Below are 14314 nucleotides of genomic sequence, written 5' to 3'. Positions count from 1 at the left end.
CATGGGGCGAGGCACTCTGTGAGCTTTTACAACTGGAAAACTCAGATCCTTAAGTTTTAAGAAAATTTCTTTTATAATTTATTTGATAATATCCTTCTCTTTCATTTTCAATTCCTAGTAAGTGTATGTTGGATTTCCAAGATTCTATTTCTTTGAATTTTATTCTATTTTCTGGGTGTTATCATCCACTTTATCTTTTAGCATTTTTATGAACTAATGTATATATTGTTAATTCCCAACAGGTTTTTCTTGCTTTTTGATTGTGTCTTTATTATAGCATCCTATTCATATTCTAGAATGAGAATATAGGAGTATAGTTTTGTAACATGTCCTTTTGTTCCCTAAATTGTTCTTATTTCCTGTGATTTATTTTTTGTTTATTAATTTTAATTTCTCTCTCCTCCTCCCCCATATTGAGGCCCTCGATTATCTGTTCTTATAAGTACCAAAAGCCAGTGGGAAGTTCTGTACACAAGAATGATGATGGCCAATTTGTGGCCTCAGCTGTACCTGGTGACCCTATCTAGACTCTCTGCACTTCATCAGAGTCAGCCTCCAGTTTTCTGCTTAGCTGAAAAAGAGAACACCACCTGGCTGCATAGGCCAAGGCAGGGCTTCTGGAGCTTTCCACCAGTTTTCATCCCCATCTCATACCTCAGTCCTCAGAGCATCCAATGCTTCAAATCCCCACCCCTTCCTGGTGTTCTGCGGTTTGATTGTTGTCTTCTTGTCAACGCCACTCACTTGCTCTGTGCAGATGGTCGAGCTCTGGCTTTCTTTACCTTGCTAAGTCACTTACTTTTCATCCACTTCCCATCTTCCATATGTTTTACTTCCTCTGTCTGCTCTTCCTTCTTCCCAGTTTCTCTTTGTTTTGTAGATTTATACCTATTTTATTCCTGTGCTGTGGTTTTTGTGGGTTTGAGGGAGAGAGTGTATGTTCCATATGCCATGCATTAGATAAACACTGTTGTGAAACTGAACACTCTGAGCTATCTTTGTGACCCTTCTGTAAATCTAAAACTACAATAAAAAGTTTCTTTTTGCATTTTTAAAAAGAAACTTTTTATTGTAGTTTTAGATTTACAGAAGGGTCACAAAGATAGGTCAGAGTGTTCCCATATACCCCATACTCAGTTTTGTCCCCTATAATTAAAACATTACATTAGTATGGTGCATCTGTCACAATTAATGAATCAATACTGATCCATTGTTATTAACTAACACTAAGTAATTGTTTGGCTAACGCTTTGAAAAGAAGTCACTATGACCAGCCTACATTTAATGAGTGGTGAGTTATGCTCCACCTCATTAAGGACAGAGTTACCTATATAAATTATTTGGAATTCTTTTCCTGAGAGATTTATCTCTTCTCCTCATTTATTTACATCTCTAATCATTTATTTATATCAATATCAATTCATGTATATCTATTTTGTACTTTGGATTATAATCCAATTCTACTTCATTTATTTTGTTGCTTTATTTTGTTGCTCAAATTTTGAAATGCTTTTCAATTATGAACCTCTGTTAATAAAAAGTAAGATATTATTTAGATAATATAAATACAGTCTATATCTTAAATATACTTCTTGAGCCCCTTGTTACTTAACAAAGTGTTAGTTAGGCACAGAATGCTGGGCAGGCACATAGGATTTGAACACTAAATATTTGTTTGGATAATTAACCAATTTTAAATATTAAATCATTTATAAATGTCCAGTGTCATGAGAGATTATAGATGCACAAGGCTCCCTCAAGAACCTGTGATCTTATTAGGATAATACTCATGTACAGAGCAATGAAAAAACAGGTCAACCCTATTCCAAGGCACCAAGTGGTATCATTTTCACAGTTTGAGAGTGACAGATTTCAGTGGCCTGAGTGATCAATTTGGATGCATCCATCATGGCTGGCATCCCAGACGAGGCTTGGAATAATTTAGACAGAGTTAAATGAGAGAGTCTTTTAAACACTCAGAACATACAAAGTATGCATCTATTCTATTTGGACATGTTCAAAAATTGTCAAATGGCAATCATTTTAAAACTCACTTTCCTTTTATAAGTTTGTCCAACAGCCAGCCCCTTTATTTCTGTTTTACTTTTTTTTTCTGTCCACATGTTCATTTCAAAATCCAAAAATCAATAATTATTTATTTATACATTGTGGTTTCGAGCCAACAAAACCCCGTTACACACTGGCTCACGGATCCCCCAGCAGCCCTGGGAAAGAGGCAGTTACAGCAGGTACTCCACGGAGCTTTATTCTGCAGACGGAAAGACGAAGGCCCCTGATTTTCATGTGGTTACACAGGAGCAAATGGGAGGGGTGGGTCTAGAACTCAGGGCTCCTGACTCCAAATCCAGTGCTCTGTTCATTGACCTGGAAGCCCCCGTTTTGACACTTGGAAAGCTGGGGTAGAAGAGAGGCAGGAGAGATGGAGACCCTTGAAACTCAGCATTGTGCCTAGTTAGGTCTCTTTTGTCCCCTTCTCAAATAAAATGAAACATCTCACCTTCAGAACCTAGAATAGGTTGCTAGCACTTTGTCCTCCTTCCTTTCCCAAGAAAAGGATATTCTGCACCACTAATCTTGGCCAGTTTAACAAGTCGTTTAATGAAAACCCACATTTGATTTCCAAAGCTGACCCTGTCCGGGCAAGCAGGTGCTAGTGCTGCTCAGCTGTCATGCAGGCCAGGGGGTCAGGCTAGAGGTGGAAACGGGGTCTCTAGCAACACCCTGAGCTCAGCCAGCCTGGGCCTCGCCAGGCATTCTGCATACCTGGCTGTCTGCTAGGAAGGGAGCACAGAGGGCAGGCAAACACCACCAGAAATGCGGCTTTAAGATCCTTTGAAGGGTTCACTCTGCAGGAGGGTGATGGTTTTGAAAATTTCAGCTACAGCTACGCAGAGCCTTAAGCCCTGTTTTGAAGGGGAGCTTTGGTCAATAGAAATGTGGTCCTTAGAAGTCACTTTTCCTCTTTTCCTTTGTATGTTTCAACACTTAGTACGTTTGTGGACTACCTGAATATAAATTGGTTTTGAGACTTTCCCGAGGCGGATCTCTGAAGCCCTGTGCCATGGATCCTGCACCCCTTTTCGCAGTTTCTGAGAGTCTCTTCTCTCTAAGTTTGTGGCTCATGGGGAGGTCACCAAACCCTTTTCAAGAACCCAGGCTCTGTAGTTACACTGCCAGGGTTTGTATTCCGGTTTCTTCATTTCACAGACATGTGGCCTCAGACCAGTTGCTTAAAGCCTGTGAGCCTCACTTTTCTTGTCTGAAAAAAATCAGTAAGAGCTCTTGCTTCAGAGGTCATCGAATGTTCAGTAAGATAATGCACAGTGCCTGGCACATAGCCATGTACTTAAAATATTAACAGTATTTTTAGCTATTGTTGAGCCAATTTTGCTATTTCTAAGTACTGTAGGCAATCTCAAGATGGATAAATGATCACTCCTGCCCTCAAGAAGGTCACGATCTAGAAACAGGTCTAGAGAATGACATATGAATAACCAATTTTATCTGTGTGTGTGTGTGTATATATATAATGACCATTATATATACAGGTGACATATATGATGGTTATATATATAATGATCACAATATATAAAACATAATATATATTATATAATATTATTGCACATAACATATATCTGGCCATTATCTGTATAACCAAATGTACCAAGTCTTGTCAAAGAGGCATAGTCAAACTGCTTGGGAAAGGGAGGATACAAAGATAGAGAGAGCACAGCGTGTTGGGGCTGATACCTGTAATTTCATCCCGGTGGTTTCAGAGAGGAGGGACCTGATTGAGTTGGGTTAAATTATGGGTTGAGTTTAGTACATGCTAGAGGAAAGGGAAGAATAAAAGCAAAGAAAACAGCAGGGAATTAAAAAATACATTTTGGGAACACCGAACAGGCCATTTGCAGTCACACAGGGGAAAATAAGGAAAATGTGATGCATGAGGCTGGAAGAGCAGATCATGCTTAGAACAGGGAGAGCCTTGGCTACCCGGCTGCAGAGGGGAGAGAAGAATTCAGATCCTGGGGCAGTCTGGGGCAGAATTAAGTTTGATACTCTGTATTTATCAGGCTCCTTCACTGCCTTTGGATCGGTATTTCCTTTCCAGGAATGCCTCCCTCCTTCCCTTCCTTTAGTGACTATTTATCATGCGATGGAGTTTATGATGTGGTCAGTCTGCTGAAAATCTACAAAGTTATCTATCTGTCCAGTGCTACTTTAACAGAGTTAAATAAAGGTCATACCATGGTGACTTTTTTTTTATCACTGGCATTAAATAGCAGAAGTTTAATTAAGGTTCACTGGAGTGGGGCTGTTGATTTTATATCATTTCCTTCCTTTTTGGCTGACTTGAAGTCCATTGCTAATTCTAGCTTAACACTTTTTATCACTTCAACTAGATTATTTTGTCCAAAAATAATTTACTGAGCATCTACAAGGCTAGGCACTTTAGAAAGTATGAAAGAAGTTTGAGTCACAATATTTATCCTAAAAGACTGTAATCTTACAGATGGCAGATGGACGATACAGTCATCTCTCCATATTCCCTGGACATTGCTTCCTGGGAACCACCCCCCAACCCAGGACAGTCCCTTTTATGTTTGCATAGTATTTGCATATAACCTACGCACATCCTCCCGTATATGTTAAATCATCTCTAAGTTACTTATAATACCTAATGCAATGTAAATAGTTGTTATAGTTTATTGTTTTTTTATTTGTATTCTTTTTTATTGTCATATTTTTTTCTGAATATTTTTGCTCTGTGGTGGTTGAATCTGTGGATGCAGAACTCATGAATACAGAGGACCAACCAACTGTACTCATGAAATTGTTTTAAAGTGGTGCAAGCCTGCCAGTGATTTTGCTGCCAATTGAGGAAACTTAAGTAACTAAGTCTATAATATAGGGATAGATTCTAAGTGATCAAGGAGAGTCAAGATTATAGATGGCTAAAGGTCCCAAGAAAGTGGGACTTTGAAGTAAGTGAAGGGAGCAAAAGGGAATGGTATACCTGAGAAATAGCATGAGTAAAGGTCCTGGGGTACATGGAATCACAGGAGGAAAGAGAGGAGGCTACTAGCTTGACTAAAGAGTGCTCAGGGAGATGAAGTTGGCTAGATAAGGTAGGCACTGAGTACCTTGATGCCAAACAAAGGTGTTCATCAGATGATCTATAATATGAGCCATCACTTTCTGTTTGGTAATAAAAGTATGGAGATTGTAGGGACAGTTTTCAAACAGTAGGAAGAAAGAGATGCTCTCTAATCCAGAATTTCTTTAGGACAGAAACGTCACTTGTCCACCCAGATTGCGACCATGGGAGGTCAAAGAAGGCAGATGGAATTTCAGACCCCCACTCCCAAGGGGCCTGCATTTATAGGTCTCAAGTCTCGGAGTGAGAAATGAACATCCTCAGGAGACCAAGGAGAAGAAGTGTCTGTCTGTTCCTTGCCAGGCTGCGAGCTAAAGGGAAACCGGGAGAGGAAGTAGAGACATGTCTACCACCTCAGAACCTTGCTGCTAAAAATTTATTTCAGAGTTTCTCTATGTCTGGCAGCCTAGGAATTTGGATTTCAGTGAGCTTTGCGCAGAAATTGTCAACCTGACAGACCTGGAAAGTGAAGCCTTCTGTTCATTTCAAGTTTAACTATAGCCTCAATTGTCAGAGCAACATCACACCCTAGCATCCCACCTGGAAAATCCTCATCTTGACCTTTGGGGACTTCTTTGTCTCATGAGGAAGGTGGAAGTCTGAACAGATCAGATGCTTGAGGATGAAGTTGATTCCCTTGGAGGTAGTGAGTTCCTCATCACTGGAAGTTTTCAAGCAGAGAACCACTTTGCAAGGATATTGCCAAGAGAATTCATTCATCACCTAGATGGTCAGCGTGATGATAAATAGCTCATGTTGATTGAGCACTTACTGGGTGCCAGGTTGTTATCCCCATTTTTACAAGCAAGAAACCTAAAGCTCAGCATTTGGGATCTTGCCAAAGATCTCATAGCTAATAAGTAATAGAGTCAAGATTTGAACCAAGCTTGTCTGATTCTAAAATCCATACTCTTATTTTTTATTATTTTTTTAATTTCCAGAAAAGCACACTAAAGCTACGTGCTTTGCAATGATACCATACTGAAGATGACTTTTTTAAATCCTCCAGCCCTCCTCTTTTGTAATCCCTCTGTTAAAGATGAAGGCATCTTTGGTTTCTGACCTTTCACTGAGACACGAAGGACTTGGGATTAAATTTCATTTACTCTCATGTATGAGTTTCATGTCATCGGGGTACATGTCTAAAGACAAATGTGAAAATCAAATCAGAGCAGAAAATGCATCTCTATACAACACCAGATTGCTGCGGCTGAGCTGAAAATCTCTTACGTAAACTAGCACATACCCAAGAGTCCAGAGAGCAAATCCTAGGACCCTAGAATGCCTGAGGGGAGAGCTACTTTGCAACGTAGCTCTGCTCTCACCTTGCTTACATGATTTCAGCCAAGTTCCTTAGAAGGTAGGAGTTTTTGAATTGTAAGAATTAGAAAGTCCTAATCCAGATTTTTATCAATTGTGCTCTACAGCATTGTAGAGCTCAGAATTCAGTTTGCAAATATTCACTGTGGACCTACTATGTGCCAAGTATTGGGCCAGGAGGTGCCTCCAGGGCTGCTAGAAAGGGGAAGGAGAACAGTGGGACAAAGTTTTTCTCTCCTCCTCACTCCTTTAGGTGTGCCCTCTTGTCATTATCTGTGTTGTATTGCCATTGCAGTTAAGGTTTATTTTGAAGGGGACACTATGTAGCTTAATTCACTTAGAAAGCAATGATCTATTCTAACATTCTCATTTGACAGAGGGTGAAACTCAAAAAGAGGAAGTGACTCGTCCAAGGTGCAGCCGTCATTGCTGGCTAGGAGTCACGTGTGGAGTGAAACTCTTCCCTCAGACCACCCTGTACACAATTCCCATATCTCTGTGATGGAGGAATGAGAACAGATCATCTCTAGTGGTCTTTTACAAACGCAAAATGTTTTCATTTTCTGAATTTCTTCAACACTCACTATGTGGCCAGTATTGTCCTGAGTCACGTAGAAATCATGGCCCTTAAGTCCTTTTCTCCTTATCTCTCTGTGCTCTTTGTATTCAGTCCAGGGAACATCATGGGTTTTGGTCTGGGCTTTTTTTAATCAGGCTGAGCTTATACCACAGGTCTTAGGGGAAGCAGGAGGATGGACAGATTGTAACCATTACCTGTATTTATTGAGTGCTCAGTGTAGTAAGGGCTTGACTAGCTGGAGCTCATTTTCCTGTTGACTGTGCAGATACCCACCCCTGCTCTAGAAGATCTAGGACATCCTGGAAGGGTATCTACATGTCTCATGTTAGGACTGACGGCCTCACAAGTATAGTGCAATGGTTAGTAAAGGACAGGCCTGACTGAACAGAAATCCAGCCTCTGCCTTTTGCCACTGCCTAGGTCTGTTCTTGGGCATGGGACCTAACTTCTCTGGGCCTCAACTTTCTCATCTGTACAACGGGTCCAGTGATTCCCGTATCATAGGAATGCTGTGATGATTCAATGGTACGCAGAGATTTTAGGGCAGGGTTGGATATATAGCAGGCTCTCCATAAATGGTAATGCTGTTACTATATTTTTTCTCATCTAGTTTATAATCTCCGAGAAGACTTAGAAGCTTAGAATGGATTTTATTTCATTTTTGTGATGTCACTGCTATGCATGGACATAACAGAAACAAGTTTTCAAATTTCTCCCTGGAGCTTTACTTAAGGGATTTGCTACCAATGAGAGAGAGAGAGACAGAGAGATGGGAAGAAGAGAGTTTGACTTGTTATTTTAGTCTCTCTGTACAAATAAAGTTGGTGGCCCTTAACTTTCTCAAGCTTTTCCACTAGAATAAAATCAAGCCCAGTGCCCTTGACCCCCTAATCAAGCACATGAGTCACCTTCAGAGGTTACAAAATGGCAGCTCACGGACAAAATGTTGGTGGCCCACACAGACTTCTAATTTTTTAAAAAATGAGTTCCTAACATTTTAAAAATCGAGGTTTCTGTCTTTTCTTTCACTTTTAACTTTCTTAAATTATAAAATCTAACATACATATTCAAGGAAAAACTAGACAGCTCAGTGATTTACCACGAAGTTAACACCCAAGCAGGTCAAGAATGATGTTGTCAACCTCTCAGGAGTTCCCATGTACCCATTCCCAGAACTATACACTGTCTCACCAAAGAGAATCTCTATACTGACTCATCATAATAACATCCTTGATATTCTTTATAGATTTACCAACTAAGCGTGCATTCCTAAATGCTAGAGTTTAATTTTACCTACTTTTTGGGATTTATATAAAGAAGATCACCCAGAATGATTTTGTGTGCATCTGTTTTCCTTTGTTCTGTATTACATTTATACGATTCATCCATGTTATTATGTACGGGTATAGTTTACTCACTTTTTTCCTGTATAGGATTCTGTTGTATGAGTATAACACAATTTATTCATCCATAATTCTACTGTTGATGGACATTTGGGCTGTTTACATTTTTGAATAATGAGTCTATAAATATTCTTGCATGCATGTCTTGGTGCACATGTGCACGTATTTCTGTTGGATGTAAACCTAGGAGTGGTATGCGAATGTTCAGCTTTAATAGACACTGCCAAATAGTTTTCCAAAGTAACTGTACCAATTTACACTCCCACCATCAGTATGTGATGATTCCCCTTGCTCTGAATCCTCTCGAACACTTGGGATTATAAGTCACTTTAATTTTAGCCCTTGTGGTGGGGGTGTAGTGATAACTCATTGTGATTTTAATTTGTATTTGTCTTGATTGTTTCTGAGGTTCAGCTTCATTTCATGTGCGTTTTGAAATGTTAGTATGGTTTTTTGAGTATTAACAGTTCATGCCTTTGCCCATTTTTCTACTAGGTTTTCTGTCCTTTTCTTATTGATTTACATGTGTTTGAGATGTGAGCCCTTGATCAAATGTGTATGTTACAAACATCTTCCTTTCTGCAGGTTGCGTTTTAACTGTCTTGATGTGCCAGAACAGAAATTGTTAATTTCAATGCAGTCCAATTTATCTGTTTCTCCCTTTATGGATAGTTTCATAACCTGTTTCAGAAGACTTTTCCTACCCTGAGGTCAGGAATATATCCTTCTATATTACTTTCTGGTGGCTTTATGTTTCCCCATTTAGATTAATAATCTGTCTGGAATTGATTTTTGTGTATGCTGTGGCATACGGGTTTGAATCATTTTTTTCTTATAGATATCCACTTGACATGATCATTTATTGAAAAGATCATCATTTCTCCACTGAACTTCAGTGACATTGTTGTCATAAACCAAGTCACCAATGTGTGGTTCTGTTCCTGGTCTTTCTTTTCTATTTCATTGGTCTGTTTCTCTTATGTCTTAGATTTAACCTAAATCATTTTGACATCTGGGATTGGAAATCTTTCCATCTTCTTGTTCTTCAAAATTGTTTTGGCTGTTGTTAGAACTTTACATTTTCTTATAAATTCTAGAATTAGCATGTTGAATTCTAAAAAAAAAAAAAAAACCACAAACCTATAAGAATTTTAATTAAGATAGCATTTAATTTATATATCAGTTTGGGAGAATTGATATCTTTATAACATTAAGTCTCCCAATCCAGAAATATAGTATATTGCTCCAGTGATTTAAGTCTTCGTATATTTCTTTCAGAAAACTTTCCCATAGTTTTCAGTACAGAGATCTTGCACATCTTTATTAGATTTATTTTCTGAGTATTTAATGTTTTTTGATATTATAAAAAGTACTGTTAAAAATATTAAGTTATAATTATTTATTGTTGGTATATAGAAACACAAATGACTCCTTTTATATTGATTTTATGTCCCACGACCTTGCTGAATTCAATTCTTAATTCTAATGTTTTTCTGTAATGTTTTGGGGCTTTCTATGAATACAATCATATCATTTATGAACAATGACAACATTATTTCTTCCTTGCCAATTTGATCATTATAGCTCCTGTATTCTGTTTGCAAGTATTTTGTTTAAGATTGTTTTCATCCTGATTATGAAATAAAGTGTCTGTAATTTTCTTTTCTTTCAATGTCCCTGTTTGGCTTGGTTGTGCTGACCTTGAAGGAGAAGGAGGGAGTGCTCCATCTTTGCCTCCCTCTTTCTGTTCTCTGGGAGAGTTGATATGAGGCAGGTGTTGCTTATTATTTAAGTCTTTCGTAGAACTCGGAAGAGAGGTGATCTGGGCCTGGAGTTTTTTGTGTGTAAAGCTTTAAATATCTTTAATAGTTACAGCACTAGTCAAATTTTTTTCTTCTGTGGCAGTTTTGGTAAGTTGTATTAGTACTATTTTAGGAATGTGCTTATTTCATCCATATTTTCAAATTTCTTAGGATAAATTTGTTCTTTTTCATGTCTATATGATTTATAGTGATATCCCTTTTATATTACTGGCATTGATTGTCATTTCTTTCTTTCTTTTCTTTCTTTCTTTTTCTTTTTTTTTTGCTTGTTTGCTGTAATACTTTCTCGAAGATTGTTTAGGGTTGGTTTTAACTTTGTTGATCTTTTCCATTGTACATTTTTTATTTCATTAATTTTTACACTTTATTTTCCTTTATTCTTCTTTCTTTATGTTTAATTTGCAGGAGTGTTTGTTTTTCCTAATTGCTTGAAATGGATGTTTTACTCATTGGTGTTTTTTTTTTATAGCTTTACTTTTTTTCTAATATATGCATTTTTTTAAAGTCATACATTTCCCTCTAAAGGTGGGTTTAACTGCATCATTATTTTCTTGCCTTCTTTCAGATTTACTAAATTTTTTTTCACTTTTTACTCCTCTGTTAATTTAAAAATTACATACCCTTTATTATTTTAGTGCTCACACGGGAGATTACAATGACTTATCAAATGTTATTGTAATTAACACTTATACCCTGACCCCAGATAGCGCAAAGATCTTAGAACATTTAAGCTTTATTTATTTACCTGCTATTGTACATGCCATTATTGTTGTGTAGTTTTTGTATTTTTAAACTCAACAGTATAGTATCATTGTTGTTGCTGTTTTATTCAGTCAGTATTTATTTATATTTATCCATATATTTTGTCACTTTTATTACTTCCATTCAGCACGCCTAAGTTTCCATCTAGAATGATCTTCCTTCTTTGTGAATAACATCTTTCAGTATTTTCGTTAGTATAGATCTGTTGTTGACAAATACCTTTTCTTTTATTTGTATGGGATGTCTTTGTTTTACATTTCCTTTTGAAAAAAGTTTTTGTTGGATATAGAGTCTACACTGCAGTTATTTTCTGTCAGCACTTTAAAGATATAACACAGTTGTTTCTTGTGATGAGTCAGCTGTCAGTCCTACTGTTGATCTTTGGCAGGAATCTGTCTGCCGCACCACACCCTCAGTTCTGGGTGCTTTTAACAATTTGTCTTTGGTTTTCAACAATTTTGTTATTGTGCTTAGGTGTGATTTCTTTTTATTTGACATGCTTTGGGTACATTGGACTTCTTGAATTTATTTGTTGATGTCTTTTATCAGATTTGGAAAGATTTTGGCCCTTAACTCTTCAGACAGCATTTCTATGTCCTCTTACTTTTCTTCGTATGAAATTCCATTTATATGAACGTTAGGGTTTTTCACTGTATCTACTGTCTCTCCTAGATTCTTTCCTGTATTTTCCATTATTTTCTCTTTCTGTGTTTCAATCCTGTTGTTTTCTTCTGATCTGTCTTGAAGCTTGCTAATTCTCTTTTCAGCTGCATTCAGTCTTCTGTTATACCTATTTATTAAATTTTGGATGTTGGTCATTATACTGCTCAATTTTGGAATTTCCTTTGATTCTTTTACATGACTTTCAGTTCTCTGGTGAAATTATCAATCCTTGATTTCATCTCCTGAAAGGCAGTAAACACAGTTGATTATAAAATCTATGTCTGATATGTCTGATTATTCTAATATCTTGAGCCCGTATGGGTCTGTCCCTGTTTTCTCTGCTTTCTGTTCATTTTTATTTATGTTGTCTTTACTGGTAACTTTTTAATAGTGTTCTGGGCATTATATTTGCATAATTTTTTGTAGAAATAATTTGAGGCCTAGGGTGATACCTTTTTCCCCAGTAGATACATGTTTGCTTGTTACACTAGCAATCAATCTATCATCACTTCAGTCCAATTTGAGGGATTGAGATAATTTGAAGCTAAACTGCAGTCCCTGCAAGTACCTGTCTATTTCCCATTCGTCCGTACTCCTGCTGGTAAGCCCTTCTGGGTCCCAACCCAAAGTGACCAGAGTTTAACAGCTTCCCCTGACTGCTACCACTACTTTTTGGTCCTAGACTCCAAATCCGATCTTCTTATTTCTGGTAAGCTCTTAAATGTGCCACCTCTTAGTTGTTTAGTTGCTTCCTCTGGAATTGGTAAATGTCTCCAGGGCACAAGTAGCTCCAAACAACATAAGGGTGGCCTCTCTGGCTTCCTCCATTCCTAGATCCTGGCCCTGTAATTTCTGACTCTCGTTTTAGCTCTCCTACATCTTTAAGCAGATTTCTAAATATTTTGTCCAGCCTTTCTACTTGTCCTCAGTGGGAGCCTGGGTCAAAATGACATGGTTCATCATTAACACAAGAGGAAGTCTTGTGTTAGGCATGTCCACAGTGGGTTGAAGCTGGGCAGTGGTTTTCCCCTTCATGTGAGGCAGACATTGTCCTATAGTGTCCAGCTTGTCCAGTTCCCATTGACATCAGCCCAGTCGTTTTGGCATTTGAAATTGAGACTCTTTTCTTAAAGCTTTTCTAAAACAAAGCAGAAGATAAATATTCCAGTAAGGTACTGATTGATATTCCTAGGTTTGTTTCTTCTAAATCTGGTCTGATATTCTCGGTAAATGAAAGTTAGCTATTGCATCATTTTGCTGGGGAAGAGCCACTAAAGGTTTTATGGGGTTGGTGTCATTCTACTGTCTATGTGCCTGGAAAATTTGGAATGTTTAATGGGCTCAGGGCCTCCCCTATGAGAATAGACTGTCAGACTTCCTTGTGCTGCAGAACATTTGCACAGAGAGCTAGATTTCTAGTCTCAGTTGGGATGGGGGGGACCAGGACAGTGTTGAATGGAGGATTGAAGATAGAGTGACTTACAAATAGACAGTGCATATCTCCCAGGGAGTGTGTTCACATCCAGAGCAGCTGCCAGTATAAGGAGTGTTAATGCCCTCCAGGATGCCAAGTAGGGTGAAAACAAAACCACAGAAAACAAGGTAAAAGGTTCAAACCTCCTTTCTAGTGATCAGGAAACCTACGTGCTCATGGACTACAGAGTTTGGAATAGACCTTGTTAAGGGTTACTGGAATGGCGGAAAACCCTACAAAGATTTACAGATTCCCTGGGGAAGGCAGAAGTGTGTGGTCTTTTGAAAAAATGAAAGCCTGTCCTTTGCTCAATCTAACTTAATAAAAAATTTCTGAGTTCAGCTACTCTATGCTACACAATCTCTGCCTTCAGGGCTTTCCATATTGTGCTTGAGAGTGTAGTTCCTGAGCCAGGTTGACTGGGTTCCAATCCTGATTCTCCTATTCATTAGCATTATGACTTTGGGCAAATTATCTAATTTCTTTGTGTTGCAATTTCCCCATTTATAAAACAGAAATAGCAGTGATACTTATTTCAAAAGGTTGTTATGAGGAGTTTAAAAAGTAATGTGTGTTAAGTATCTACAACAGTGACTGGCACATAGACCTCAAATAAAAAATGCTATTTGTCATTAATTTTGGTTTTTTATTATTATAATTATATGATAATGCTTATCTTGTGTCTCTCAAAACCCTGAGTTTCTTATCTCGGTTCTTCACTCTTTCACTGAAAGTTCTAAACAGGCTGTCTTCAGCTTGCTGGACAGTTCAAATGGGCTGTCTGACTTTCTTAGTTGGAAATGGGATTACACTGTGGATTTCCAAACCTTGCTGTTGATTTCAAAAAGCTTTCTGAAAGCACATATTCTTAGGATTCACCCACAGAGATTCTGATTTAATAGGTCTGGAGTGGGGCCTAGGTAGCTGTATTTACAAAGCTTTCCGGTGCCTATGATATGCCACCAATTTGGAATGACTGAACTCTGGTCACCTGGTAGCAATTATTAAAGATCTAGAGCCAATTGTTAAACATTCATGAAGTTTGCAAACTGGCTGTTAAACCATCAGTAGTTATCAGCTGTGGTAGGAATATTTACACCATGGAAA

The 14314-nt window shown here is 38.0% G+C and overlaps 1 protein-coding gene across 8 annotated transcripts in view; it reads left to right on the top strand.

Annotated features, from left to right (window-relative positions):
- GRIA1 (glutamate ionotropic receptor AMPA type subunit 1) overlaps positions 1–14314 on the top strand; it is a 298964-nt gene that overhangs the window by 99794 nt on the left and 184856 nt on the right. The gene's annotated exons all lie outside the window — the stretch shown is intronic.

This window comes from Eulemur rufifrons, chromosome 10 (genome assembly GCF_041146395.1).
Source record: "Eulemur rufifrons isolate Redbay chromosome 10, OSU_ERuf_1, whole genome shotgun sequence".
Classification (NCBI taxonomy): Eukaryota; Metazoa; Chordata; class Mammalia; order Primates; family Lemuridae; genus Eulemur; species Eulemur rufifrons.
The sequence above is the reverse complement of the archived record's forward strand: the minus strand, read 5'-3'. Positions and strand labels throughout refer to the sequence as shown.